This window comes from Equus caballus, chromosome 11 (assembly GCF_041296265.1).
Source record: "Equus caballus isolate H_3958 breed thoroughbred chromosome 11, TB-T2T, whole genome shotgun sequence".
Taxonomy (NCBI): domain Eukaryota; kingdom Metazoa; phylum Chordata; class Mammalia; order Perissodactyla; family Equidae; genus Equus; species Equus caballus.
In genome coordinates this window covers 9,892,200-9,906,875 of record NC_091694.1, presented here as the reverse complement: position 1 = coordinate 9,906,875, position 14,676 = coordinate 9,892,200, and the positions used below count along the sequence as shown (strand labels likewise).

At 39.8% G+C, this 14,676-nt stretch overlaps 1 long non-coding RNA gene across 1 annotated transcript in view; it reads right to left on the bottom strand.

Moving 5' to 3' along the window:
- LOC138916113 (uncharacterized) overlaps positions 1-14,389 on the bottom strand; it is a 61,532-nt gene extending 47,143 nt beyond the window's left edge. The window contains exons 1-2 of the long non-coding RNA XR_011422846.1: positions 14,311-14,389; positions 13,224-13,364 (exon numbers count right to left, since the gene is read on the bottom strand). This is a non-coding gene — a long non-coding RNA (uncharacterized lncRNA). The remainder of the gene's footprint in view (positions 1-13,223; positions 13,365-14,310) is intronic.
- Between the last annotated feature and the right edge of the window lie 287 nt (positions 14,390-14,676).

Genomic DNA, 14,676 nt, shown 5'->3' with positions numbered 1-14,676 from the left:
TAAAGTGACTTCTATTTCTCACTAGAATTTTCCGTGAAAAGCAATATTGAGGTCCAAGATACAATAAAGCTCCACAAATTTCCAAGACTTTCAATTTGACATTGGAACTAACAAATGAGTGTTATTTTACCATTGACTATCGTTAAATGCAAGGCTGCCCAATTTTCCACACCAGGTGGATGGTGAGAAATGATGAAGATTTAAAACTTGGTGGAACCAAATTATTTCACAATATGTTTTATCAGCCAACCAATGGGTTATAACTTTGGAAATTTTAAGGAAAATAACTTCCAAAATATTAAAAAATAAGAAAAAAATGTGACTGAAGAACCATCACTCTCATACCAGGCCAAAATGTTAAGCATTCTATGTGCCTTTGTAACAAGAAACTAAGAGAGGTTTAAAACAACAGTCAGAATTAACAATTAATAAAAGAGGCTTGTAATTATCAATTAAAATCCAGCCATCCTGTTCCATAATACAATTAACACCAGAAATTGAGGTATTCCTTGCTGTCCCTCAGAAGGTTTAGGAGTTTTAGAATTCAAGGAACATTAAGGCCACTTCCATTGTTTTTATGGCTAAGCATTTATAAGATCAAAAAATTGGTTTAAAACAAACCCAAATTTCCCTTGTTTTATTTCTTCATTCGAGACTCTGATTGCCAGCATTCATACATTTATCCCTTTAGCATATTTGTCCCTCTGATTTCCAAGTCACAAAAATGTTTCCGTTTAGAAATGGAGCTTATTAAAACCCAAGTCTTTCTATCTAGAATCCTGTTTTTGTCTTTTCTATCATTTCCTCAGAGCTTATTTTAAGTTCCATCTTTGCCAGGCTAATGCAGGCTGAATTTTATTTTTCTGAAAGATCATTAGTCTGTGGGAGATTTGATTTGAAGGAGGGATGGATGGAGAAAGGAAAGGAAAGGAAAGGAAAATTATACTTGCAGACCTCACACTAGCTCTTAATAGCTATGGTTTGCATGGATGGAAATACGATGCTGATTTATGCACTAAATCTGACTATAAGCTTTCATTTTCTATGAATTCCAAAGACCATGGATCGCCAACAGGTAAGTCACCCCAAGGCCGATGATCACACCAGATAAATTGGTTGATGATGGAATTATTAGTTCAAACCATGATAGTGACTTGGGATCTTACTTCTCTTTACCTAATTATCACAATGTAGTTCAATTTGGGTTTATATTTCATTATTCCACAAAAACCACCCTTTTCTAGATTATGAATGACACCTCCATGTGACCAAATGCAATAATTGTTTCTATTTTCCTCATCTTACTGGATTTCTCAGCAGCATTCAAGGACTGGTTGAAATAGTTTCTTCGCTTGGCTCCCATGATGCTAAATTTTCCATTTTAATCTCACCTTACAGATTATCCTTAGAGTCTTCTGTATCGCTCCTTCCTCTTCTGTTGACTCCAATCCATGGGAATAGCTCTCTCTTCTATCTACACATTTTCCAGGGAGTTGATCCATCTAATTCCCTGACTTTAAATACAGCATAAGTGCCAATGATCCCTAAAGTAGGTCAGTCCTGACTTCTACTCAGAATTCCGACTCCTTCTTGATATCTACACTGATGGCTAATAGGTATCCATAATTTAATGCACAACAATCAGACTGTTGGTATTGCTTTAAATTCTATCTTCTTGCATATATTTTCCCTACCAGAATGAACCACAATGTCATCCATTCTATTGCTGAAGCCAAATGTATGGGAATTATCTTTGATTGATCTCTTTTCCTCATCCCTCCACCCAAATCATCCTCTCCCTTCAAAACGTAGGCAAAAATCTATTTATTTTCTCTCCATCTTCACTACCACATCCCTCGCCAAAGCGCCCATCAGCTTTTACCCGGAATTCTGAAATAGTCTCTGGGATATACCCCTTTCTTCGTCTCTTGCTCTTCTGCAACTGAAACTCTGCTCGATACAGTCAGAGTGGTGTTTAAGACAGAAACCAGATTAGATTACTCTTCTTAAAATTCTACAAGCGTTTCCCCCAGCAATGAAAATCAATCAAAGGTGCTTCTTCTCCTCCACAAAGCCCTCCAGAGTCATGCATATGTCTCATTTTGTGCTGGTCTCTCCTTTGCCCACTGAACAGACGCATATTGGCCTTCTGCCTGTGCCTCAAACACATCAAGCTGTTTTTAGGAGGACTGAACCAGCTGTACCGGTAATATTTACATTGGTGACTTCTTCTGGACATTCAGATCACTGCTAAAATATCATCTCAAATAGAGTTCCTGTGAACCGAAATGTTCAGTACCTAGTCAGCCTTTCTCTAATAAATTACCAGCATGTCTCTCAGCACTATTACTATTGTTTATTTCTGTCATTCTCCGTGGAGAGAAAGAATTCTTCTAGCTCCTTTGCAGCTGTATCTCCAGTACCTAGAATAGAGCCTGGCATTTGGTAGGTAGGCAGTTAATATTTTTTGACTAAGTAAGACTAAATTTTAAATGAGAAGACAAGATGAATGGCAGCTTCCATAGAGGTCTGCATAGCTGACTGTTACATGCTCATAGCTCCTTCCAAGACATTGACGCAAAGACTCAAAGGGTCAGCATTTGCATTTTTGAAGGAAAGTGTCCTTCAAAATTGCACAAAGTGTTTACATTAGAGAAAAAAGGTTAAAGCTTATATTATTTAAGAGAAAGAGACAGACAGAGAGAGAGAGAGAGAGACAGAGACACACGGAGAGAAAGAAAGAAGGAAGGAAGGAAAAGGAGGGGGGCGAGAGAGAGAGGGAGGGAGGGAGAGACAGAGAAAGAAAGAGAGAAAGAGAAAGAAAGAAAAGGGAAAGAAGAAAAGAAAGAGGAAGAAGCTATTCAAGGACAACATGTATTTATGAGCGGAAGAATGACTGCTGTGTATTTTACTTTAGTTTTCTAAATGAGGCTCTCTCAATCTTCTGTTCTTCTCTTTTCAGCCCCAGTAGTCTCTTCTCCATTCCTTTGGGGAGGGCCCTCGTTCACTGGTCCCCCAGATATTTTAGGGCTCCTCATGTGAAGTCAGGGCTACACTGGTGAAGGCAGACCAAGGCTTTTTGACCTGGTAGGCACCAGAACCCTCAAAGGCTGCCTACCCATAGATTTCCTCCCACTGCTCTGTCCCAGAGTCATTAAATAATTTCTTTGCTGAAGGCTTTCCAGGTTTCTGAGCTCCATAGTAAAATGCTAAACCTCTGTACTAATACCTCTGGGAGTCAGAATGTTTTAAGCCATTATCACAAACACCTAAAGGGAAGTACTTGAAAAATGAGAGCAAGATTAAAACCTGATGGGGTGAGGAATGAAATGCCCGGGAAGGGGAAGGAGAGGCACCAAAAGAGGAGCGAGGGTGCCAAGACAAATCCCACCTCCCTGCCAAACATCGCGAAGGTACTAAGTGAAGTGAGAGATGCTTCTGCTCATACCAGGCATTTCGGAAACCGATACTTTCCATGGGAATACGCAAAGGAGGATATGATGTTCCAGTCGATGTATTCAGATATATTCATATATACATTCATTGAAACGTAATCAAAACCTTCCCATCTCAATTTGGACATTGGTTCAGCTTTCAGTTGTTAGCAGCAGCCCATTCTTTATGGGAGCTTGTTTGTGCTGGTAAACTCCCTGGCGACAGAGCAGTCCTCTGAGATCATGTGTTAGGGTCAATTTCTAGAACTCTTCCCATATTTTCTGATGCAATCAAGTGTAACAATGTCGTATCCTAGTAAACATGGAAATAGAGCAAGGGAAACATTTCTCTGTCTACTTCTGAAAATAATAGACTGGATTAGGACTCGGGTTTGAGTCCAGGAACCTACTTGAAGTTCTATACCAGGTCTCTTATGTTCTGTTTGCCTACAGATGAAAAAATTAGCAGGAAGAGTAGGAGCCAGCTACGCAAAACCCGTTATGTATTCAGTCATACAGATTTCAGAGTGGACAGGTGCCAAAACAGACTGAAAACATGTCTGATCTTTGGTCATTCCAACTGCCCTTCCTATGGAGGGAAGGTTGAATTTGATCTCTGGCTATGCAAATGTCTTTCCTTTTCACGCTGATCTTTCTGGCTGGGTGGCAGAGAGGAAAGACCTTCTTCTTGTTACTGAATCACTCATCAACTTCTAACCTTGAGGAAGCCTCTAAAATATCTCTGGGCATGAATTTCTTCACGTATAAAATGAGACAATTTATTAGGTAATGACTAAACTCTTAGGAATATGAAACTGAAGAAATAAGGACTTCTGAACCATATTTTTTATGTTTTAAATTTTGCATTTAGACAAGTGCCAAGCCATTTTGTTTTAATAAAACACTGGGATTTTTCCATATCAGAGCGAATACTGAATTTCTTTTTTTTTTAATTGTGGTAAGGACACTTGACAGGAGATCTGTACTCTTCAGAGATTTTGAAGTGTACAGTATAGCATCGGTACCTATAGGCACAGTGTTGTACAGCAGATCTCTAAACTTACTCATCTTGCATAACTGAAATTTTATACATGTTGAGTAGAAATGCCTTATTTTCCCTTTCCCCCAGATCCTGGCAACTAACTTCCTAATCTTTGCTTCTTCAACTATTTTAGATACTCATATAGGTGGAATCATGCAGTATTTGCCCTTCTGTGACTGGCTTATTTCAGTTAGCATAATGTCCTGAAGTTTCATCTACGTTTTCGCATATTGCAGGATTTCCTTCTTTTTTTAAGGCTGAATAATATTCCATCGCGTGTACATATAACATTTCTTTATCCATTCTTCCAACAATGGGCATTTAGGCTCTTTCCACGTCTTGGCTATAGTGAACAGTGCTGCAATGAACAAGAGAGTGCTATATCTCTTTGAGATCTTGATTCAATTCTTTTGGATACATAGATTCAGAAGAAGCATGAGCATTTGCTTGGAGCCTTATTCACCAACATTAAGTCATAGGTATCAAGAATCAAAAGCTTAGCCTTTCAGAAAAACACCAAAATGGTAGTGAAATTTCCCAGGTAATTTAGAGAAAGGATGATTTAGAGGTACTTAGCTCCAGTTGTGTGTCAAAATTTGAGCTAGGTGATTCACGTCTACGACATCATTTGATCTTTACAGCAACAAAGGGTTTGGGGAAGACAGACTCAAAGGCTGAGGACACTTTGATTTTTAAAACGCATTTGGAATGTTCAGATTTTGTTATTAAACGGCATTTAATAATAAAATATCAGATTAGAAGATTTTGGTGGCGTTGAATTACATTGCAAATATATCTGATAAGTTAAAACATTCTTCTTGTATATACCTATTGCTTGCTCACTACAGTTTGGAAAAGTCCTGGGTGGAGATAGGAAGCAGGCTTTTGAATGTCAGAGGTAAGGATTGACACCCGTGAACTTGATTTTCTCAGCCAAATATGTTACTCAGTCTAGACCTGTGCTTAAGGTAGACTTTTTGAACTAAAGCCCTCTTAGAAGAACACTCTGAGGCTTAAGTCAATATATGATGATTAAATGCCTTGGCATTTTTAAGTATTTTACTAAACATGGGAGATTAAGAAAACCAGGCATCGTAAATCTCCGAGTCCCTGACCTACATATGGTCTAATAATAGAATTAAGAATTTGAAACATCTTAATCCTTCCAACTGGAGGAAGAAGAAATCACATCATTGGACTACATCCTTTTTCAGCCAGACTATATGGTTGTGCGCTTTCACTTGCTGAGATGAAGACATTTTAAGGCTGCTCTAAGTAGAACTAGATATTTTACAACTTAAGACTTTCTCCTGGAATATCAATGAGATGGAGGGGAAGCTTCCTTTTGTCAAGAGCTCTCATGTTGTTGGTCTCTTTCAAAGTTATCGTGGGAAAGGAAGCCAAGTAAAGACAGAGGTTTTGGATTTCATTGTATGCAAGGTTGTAGTTATGGATTACTCAGGATTACACGGTTAGTCAAGGTGCTATTGGTCAGTTTCTTAATTTCTACAATTTCCTCTTTTTTATTCTTGTTTGGTGAAACGTTCTCTGTAGAACTTGATAGCAATAAGCCTGATGTGAAATGATGGAAAATAAAGTAATGACTTGTTCTTTAAGAAAGTCTCTTTTGATGGCAAAATCATTATAATTTGGAAAATTAGAAGCCTGTAGTAGTAGCTCAGACAGAATTCTCCATGCTGGGACTAATTCTTGCATAAAGGGTTCTCTGTGATCCTCTATTGTTACAGGTGTCTAATTCCTATCTCCCTGTTTGCCTAAAGCTGAGCGGGTGTGAGAAGTGAAGGGATGATCCCTCATTTATAAGAATTTACCCCACCAGGGTGGCTGACTGTCAAATCGCACCTTCTGTGTTTCCTTCCCATTTTTCAGTTACTCCAAACATCAGTCACTGTGCCCACGTCAGCACAGGTTGCCCTCCTTCCCGCGTTCTACGTTAGAAACTGTCTTTGCTCCACAGCACAAAAAATAGGAATTGTGTCCTATACTCATTATTTACATAATATATTGCTAAACATCTAGGTAAAAAATGACTGATAATTGCCAAATATCATTTCCTCTGTTTTGACAACTCAAGGGTGACACGTAGGACCTCATTTCCATTAGCGGAGTCAAAAGCAACCCATAATTTGAAGGAAAATGGATCAGAGATGAAATATAAGGAGTACGAAAACAGAAGTGATAAGTATGTAGACTACAGGTTCAAATTAATTCATTACCTTCATTACAGATATTTATCAAGTTACGATTTTAGTTAAAATGATAGCTACCTAACCAAAATTCCTTGCATTTATCCTTCTATACTTTCCGTGAAGAGGTTGATGCCAAACCTTTCTGGTCTGGACTATTTCTTCTAACCCTCAAATATAGCCCTACAGAGGCTGACTTTGGAAACAGCAAAAATAGCACTGCTGTCTACCACAAAATAGAATGTTTCTGCCACTCGTCTGGGCCTTTTCTGACCAATCTGATTTGTGCAGGCGGGTGTTCAAACTGGGATCTGAAAGGTGGAAAGAGGGATGGGAGACGTTTTTTCTTCATTTCAGACAACAGATTTCTTCTGCACTCCTGTGAAGTGCAGCTGAAGAAACAGTGGACCAGCCTGGACAAATGCAATTGTCTTAGGTAAACCTATTTTGATTTTCCAACTGTCATGTGTTCGTTACAAGACCTCGCTTTAGAAATTCCCCAAAGACCTGTTAGAGGACAGGATGGTACAGATTAAAATGAATAAATAAATAAGAGAAAGAAAGAAAAGGAAAAAAAATAGTCCAGACTCATGTTTCCTTATTTGTGATGTATTGCAAAATCACTTCTCAGCTCGGTGCCAGGACAGTGCTTGGGGCAAAGGGAAGGTTTGTTAGGACACGACTCTTCCTCTGACTGAGGTATTCTTTTGTATGGCACAGAACCCTCCTTTCGTTTTAATGACTTTGACAAGAGGTGGGGGCAAGGCGTTCATCACTTCTCACAAAGGTTTCATTGACCAAGTTTATGATTTTTGTTCGAAAGCACTTCCTACCAAACAGCAAGACTTTGAAGTTCGTTCTTTGTTCAGTCACGCTTGTTATGGTTTCTTTAAGAAGAAAAAGAAGATGATGAAAAAACCCTACTCCCTTATGGTCAATTCTCTGTACAAAAAAAATTTAAAAATACTTCTGCTTCCAGGACCACAAGTCTAATGTCAAATCCTGCCTCAAAATTGTTTGTATTACACCTTTGATTGCTACAACAAGTTAAGTAGCTCATACAGCTCTCCTCTGCCTATATAGTTTATCCCATTTCGTGTGTGTGAATGTGTATATGTTGGTGCTATTAACATAGAAACTGCAAGCACTGTTCTGTAACTGCCATCATTCCATCTTCTAGATTTGTGTCTTTTTATGATCTCCTGAGTTCACGCAACTTTAAGGGAATGCTTCAAATTATTCTTGCTGTGACTTTTCACTTATTTCATTTATTTATTTATTTGCATCATTTTAGACTTAGCTTTCCAACTCAAATCTAAGTTAAACTTAATGAAGGTAGCAGTGTGTCACTTAAAATTACTGATTTCTGGAAAAGTTCTTTTCTTTCTTTCTTTTTTTTTCGTGGGGGGGGAGCAGTATGTATTGCTGGCAAGTATTTGCCATGTGTCCAGGTCTGGTTACTTTTGTGGATGTTTTGCTTTCTTTTTGTTGTTAAGTCGTGGTGGTCTCACAATTGTTTGCGTTGTTCCATCCACCTGGCCCCCAGCTGTCCATTGGTTCTATAAAATCATGTTGAAAGCTCACAGTGTAGAATGCAAACACCAGTCAAGGAATCAAAAGTGTCAGCAAACGTGTCCCACAGAAGAAACGCAAAAGCACGTGTCCTCTTGCGGCTGAATGTGGACGTTGTGCCTTCAGTGGACACTCCATGAGCAATTTTATTTCAGACCACAGACATTATAAAATCACTACAGAAGATTTCCTGTAGCTTGACACTCCGCTCCTTCAGCCAAGTATACTAAATGTACTTTACTTCTTATTAGCTTTCCTTTCATATTGAACTTTATATTGTAAACTACCTCCTTTTATTGTTATCCACCGAGGAGCGGTTTCTTGGCATAGAACAAGGGTGAAACATTGCCAAAAACACTTTTTGGCACAAGGTATCAGTTAAGCTGATATACCAACCTGATGAAGAAAGATTAGCGTATTTCTCAGCAGTTTTCTTGATTATTTCAGAACAAGGCAGCAGAGTTCTATATGCTGTTTCTTTGAAGTGGATGTCATGTTCGAAATTATTCTGTTGAACATAGTACTCGCATCATCATTATCTGAGTGTTGCAGTATCCATATTGAAATTAATTTCTTGTTAAATAGATTGTTTTCTTCACCTCATGCTCCCTCTTGTAGCTATTTTTTTTATTTGAAATACAGATTCAAAGGAAAGTCAGTGCTGTTTTTAAGTAGGTTGCAGTCAGAATACTGCAATATACAAGATAGAAACTGAACACACTTAAGTACATTCAACATTAATAATATGTCTGTTGTTGAAAATGACTTCAGAATTCAAATACTAAAATAAGGCTCCTGGGAAAGTGCTAGGAGCAATGGATGAATGGTCAGAGTGAACTTTCTACGGCAATTCAAATATCAGGTTGCTTAAATGCATGGTATATAATAATATCACCTTCAGTCAAGACTATTTTGGCTTTGTTGTCTTTTCCAATGCATTTTTTCATATCCTAGCACTGTGGAAGCCCGTGTGGCACAGTGGCTTGGCCTGGGCTCTAAAGTCAGAATATCTGGGTTTAAAGCCCCAAGTTCACCATTTCTAATTGTGTGACATTTAGCCAGCTACCTAACTTCTCTGTCCTCATTTCCTCATCTGAATCTGAGACAGTAATAGCAGCTACCTTATGGGAGTCGTGTGAGGATTAAATGAGAAAATTTATGCAAAGCATACAATGTGAACTCTTATTACATCACGGCAGAGAAATCCGTGACTGCCTTCAGTCCTAAACTTTCTGTGATTTCTGATCCTTAAGAAACCTCCTTCATTTCAATGACAATCAAAATTATGCTCTGGAAATTTAAATTCACTCCTTTTCTGCCATGGTCCTAACTGGGGATCTCTGAGGCATCCTCCCACTGCCAAACAACTAGACTTTACACAACACTCACTCTTGGGGATGTTGATGGTCACACAAAAGGTGTGGACTGGATCTGAAATAGAAGGAGAGGGAAGAGTAGCCCTGATGGCAAAAGCTCAGGACAGTGCTACCACTGGAACACTGAGCTGGAGCCAGCCAGAGAAGGGACAAAGCTGAATCTGGAACTCTGATGCTAGGCTGAGACTGCAATTCAATGGGGACTCCTGGAGCCAGTAAAACAAGTCTTCTCTTGAGGAAACGTATCCAATTCAGGTCTTTAGATATTACACAGTTTAAGATCTACCGGTGAGCTCGTAATCAATATCACTAAGCTCATAAAAAGGCAAATCTATCTGAATGAATCACGGACACAAACAACAATAGAAGGATCAGCTAAATAGGTAGGTACCAATAAAAAATGGATCACAGCCCCACTTAGAAGTAGCCCTAAAGGACAACAGTAAAAGGAAAGACCTCCTAGCAGGCAGAATTTTGGCCAGCGCACCTGGTTATCCACTTTGTGTGAGCAGAAAAATGGCCTGAAATAAGAATATACAGTCTCATGGGCAATGTAAATAGCCTGGCTGATTGGATAGGGACCTGGAAATATTAGAAGATTGGAGACAGGAGTGCTGAGAAAGAGGCATGTGGTTGATCCAACAGGAATGAACACAAAGAATGAGAATCTTTGTATCTCACACTAGTGTTGAGCAAAGAGCAATGCCAACTGCAGAGGAGATAACCAAGTTGACAGAATGATACAGCCAGTAGATGTCAGCAGCCTCTAATATCCTTGGATATCTCAGTGCTTGAGCAATGGGCTCATGTGCAGACTAACTAGGATGGCCGAGGTGGAGGTTAGTCATAGGCTCAACAGCAAGGGTTGCCTCTCACCAAGGCTAATTTAATTACTGCTGGTGGATGGCTGGCCTGCTGGCAATAGAGACCAAGGCTGTGGCTGGCCCTCCCTACTGGGGGCCAGTTCTTCCTGTATATCAGCCAGCCATTTGGTAGCAAGTCAGAAAGGGAAATATTTCATCTTGGCTTGGATTGACTCATATTCTGGATATGGGTTTGCAATTTTTGTACGCAGTGGCTCAACCATCAACAATCTTCCAGGTCTCACAGAGTTTCTGATCTACTAATGTGGGATCCCACATGACATCACATCAGACAAAGGGACATGCTTTACTACAAATAAGGTGCAGCAATGGGAACATGACTATGGGATCCACTGATCTTACCATATACTATACCATCCAGAAGCTGCTGGATTGAAAGATCATGGCCTCTTGAGGGTTCAGCCCAGGCACCAGCTTGGAGAGGACACCCTGTGACAATGGGGTACCATCTTTCAGAACATGGTATACATATTAAACCACATCTCATCTATGGTGCTGTGTTCCCAGTAGGTAGAATACACGGGTTTGGGAATCAAGAGCAGAAGTAGGAGTGGCCCCACTCACATGCTTGGTGACTCATGTGGAGAAGGTGTGCTTCCTGTCCCCACAACTTTAGGCTCTATGATCTAGACATCCTGGGTTTCAGAGGGGATGCTGTCAGCAGGAAACAGTAAGAATTCCACTAAAATTAAAGCTAAAGCTGTTACATATAATTTTGGGATCCTCATCTTAGTAAACTGCAGGCACAGAAAGTCCTTACCATGAGAGGATAGAACCATTGCTATAAAATAGGGTCAGGGAGAAGTATGTTTGCCACTGGGACATCTCTTAGTATCCTCATGTCCAGTTCTAACTATAAATGGTTAAGCAACTAAAACAACAAGCAAACTCAAGGGCTCAGACAGCTCAAGGATGAGAACCTGTGTCATCCCACTAGGCAAGCCACCCAGACCAGCAGAAACGTTAGAGGAGGGGAAAGAAGAAAGTGTAATGGAGGAAAGAGATGATGAGCATCTGTTAACTCCCTGGGACAAACTGCAGGAGCAGGGACCATAGTTAATCTCACTAACACTTCTTTTTCCAGCGTTCGTTACTAAGGCTATAACAGGGATTTGGAAAACGAGATGAATTTAAATCTGATTCATTCCCTTACATGTGCCAAGTACTCCATAATCAAGGTAACACACCTATTATACGATCTAACGTTCCCAGATATCTCCGGTCTTCAAGGATCACACATCCCTTTAGTGATTAAAAAAAATCTGGGTTTTCTTTCTGCTCAAACACAGGAAGTTGTCTTTTATGGGAGTTGCCCTCCTCAAACGTTCTTGATAATCTCTTTAAGAAATGCTTACACGTTACACAGATCAGTCAGCCAGCCCCCTGGAGTCAGATAGCTATTTTGCACGTTTTAGGCTGCTTCTTATGTTTCAAGCATGGCTTCAATCACGCTAATGCCACTCCCTGTGTATCTCTTAAGACTCCTCATGCTGCAGGTCACAAAAAACACATCTCAAACTGGCTTACACAATAAAGGGAATTTATCAGTTTCCATAACAGGAAGTCCATCTAGAGGGAGGGCCTCAGAATTGATGAACCAGCAGCTTGAAAGTGTCATCAAGTACATATTTTCTTCTACTGTCTTCCTCTGCCTTCGGGGTGTTAGCTTCATGCTATGTCTGACTCTCCTCCATTCCTACTCCCCATGACCCCAAGGTCATGGAATTCTGCCAGTAGCAATAATGCCACGTTTCCTCATTCTTGTTAAACAGGAAAGAGAATGTGTCTGACCCAGCATTCCAAAGAACGGTACCGAGAATCAGCCTAACTGGTTGGCTTAAGTTACATACCTGTTATAGAATGAATGTTTGTGTCCCACCAAAATTCATATGTTGAAACCTAATCCCCACTGTGATGGTATTTGGAGGTGAGGCCTTTGGGAGGTGATTAGTTCATGAAAGTGGAGCCCTCATGAATGAGATCAGAGGCCTTATAAAAAGAGACCCTGGAGAGTTCCCTCTCCCACTTCTGCCATGTTAGGATACATCCAGAAGATGACCATCAATGAACCAGAAAGTGGGCTCTCACCAGACACTGTGCCGGCACCCTGCTCTTGGACTTCCCAGCCTCCAGAATGGTCAGAAATAAATTTCCCTTGTTTACAAGCAATATAATCTGTGGTATTCTGTTAGAGAAGCCCAAATAGACTAAGACAATAGACCACCTTGAACCAATGGCTATGGCCAAGGAATAATATGTTCTGATAGGCTGAACCAACCAAGACCCACCATCAGGCTAGGGCAGGTTCAGCTTCACCCAAAATGCACTGACTCTGTTGAGGAGAAGCGAACATGGATAAAACTCTGCGAATTTTTAGGAAGTGAAAACGGATGCTATACAGGAACCAACAATGTTTGCTAGAAGCACTATTTTTCCAAGCATGGACAAGGCCCTCCCCTTAACCCACCATGGAACTGAAGACTTGAAAAATAACAGAACGCAGAAAATTTACAAAGTAAAGCCAAAGAAATCTTAAAAATGAATTATAGATATAACTGTTGCTACACTCCATAGTCCACTCTCTAGTCTACAGAAGATCCTTTGTGCCAGTTCTTCCTACACTTTACAGTGCATACACATCCTTGGACATCTTGTGAAACTGCTGATTCTAGAGCGAGGCCTGAGATTCTGCAATTCTAACACGTTACCAGTGATGTTGAAGATGCTGGTCTGAGGCCCACACTTTGACAGCTTCTCTCCCGATCTCCTGGTCCTCTGTCAAAGTGCTCACCTTGAAGAGAAGGCACCCTTGAGACTCCTTCCTCTCTTAAGAGACCGATCTCCATTTCCTTAAATCCCACAGAAAGAAATACAAGTTCATAAAATGAAACACTTGACAGAATTTTAAGTTCGTCTCCAAGAAAGACAGCTCATATTATTCTGAGAAGGGTCTCACTCCACATTGTTCCCAAACTTTCCCTTCTGAGTAAAGTAGTTGCTTTACCAAGGCATAGTCAAAAGAGTCCTTAAAATGTCTTTTCCAAAAACAAGGAGGGATATTTCCTCAGTTATGAATTTAGACTTCCATAGCTAGAAGAAAAACCAACAGAGCTACAAGCATTAAAAACTGTACAAACAAAGGCTTTAAAATGGCATTTTTCCCACACTTACAGCTTTCAAGAGTTTTAAATTACAGGATCTAGTCTCAATAAGTATATAACTGTATCTATTTGATCTATATATCTACATATGTGCTCGCATACACACACACATATATGTTTACTAGAATGAATTATGCCAATAGCTCACGACATTTTTGCTTTTCCTTTCCCATTTTTTTTTTTTTTTTTTGGGGGGGCTCTGAGTGGCTGCCCTGGGACTCTAGGTAGCGTTTACAGTAACAGTTCTATTTGTGTATACATTTCAGTTCTAAACAGCTAACTTTCCAACTTTTCCAACATAATTCATCTGCCCAGAGAATACCAGCCCTCAGGAAGAGAACTACAATGCTGACAGCACGGCAGTGTGCATTACTTGGCGGCGCACAGGAGGACCACAAAGGCATGGTAAGTGAAATATGTAACGATATTCCCTCACAGATGAAGTGAGTTTGTGACTATTTTAGAATTCAGCAATATTAGTTCCTGGTCATTCTATTTATACTGCTTTTTAAAGCAAACTTTCTGATATTTGGTTCTCTTGCACTCCTGATCATATTTAGTCAGCAACAGAAAAATAATTTGCTCAAAGAAGCACAAATTGGGGAGGGCATGGGCTTCAAAGGGAGAGCTTTACCTTGAATCTGGAGCCTGCAGAAATGCCTTTTCAGGTGTGGATGGCACTTCCTTATTCCTGAGCCTCTCAGAGTGGGTCTACCTTTGTCTGTAATTAAAGGGCCAGAAGCTAGTTTTATATATAACTCAAGGCAATTGTAAAATATAAGTATATTTCCCCTCTGTTTAAATAAATGGAATAATTTGTCCCATAATCACATTGGTCTCTGTGAGCTCTTGAAGTTTTATTAAGGTGTAACTTGTGAGTCACACTATTACTTGGTTATTAAGCTTGAGTCTCATAGTACTTCTTAAAAATATGAATCTTAACTTTGTGTAACTTTAAAGAATGGAAAGGTTTGAAGACACATCATCACCAAAATCGTAA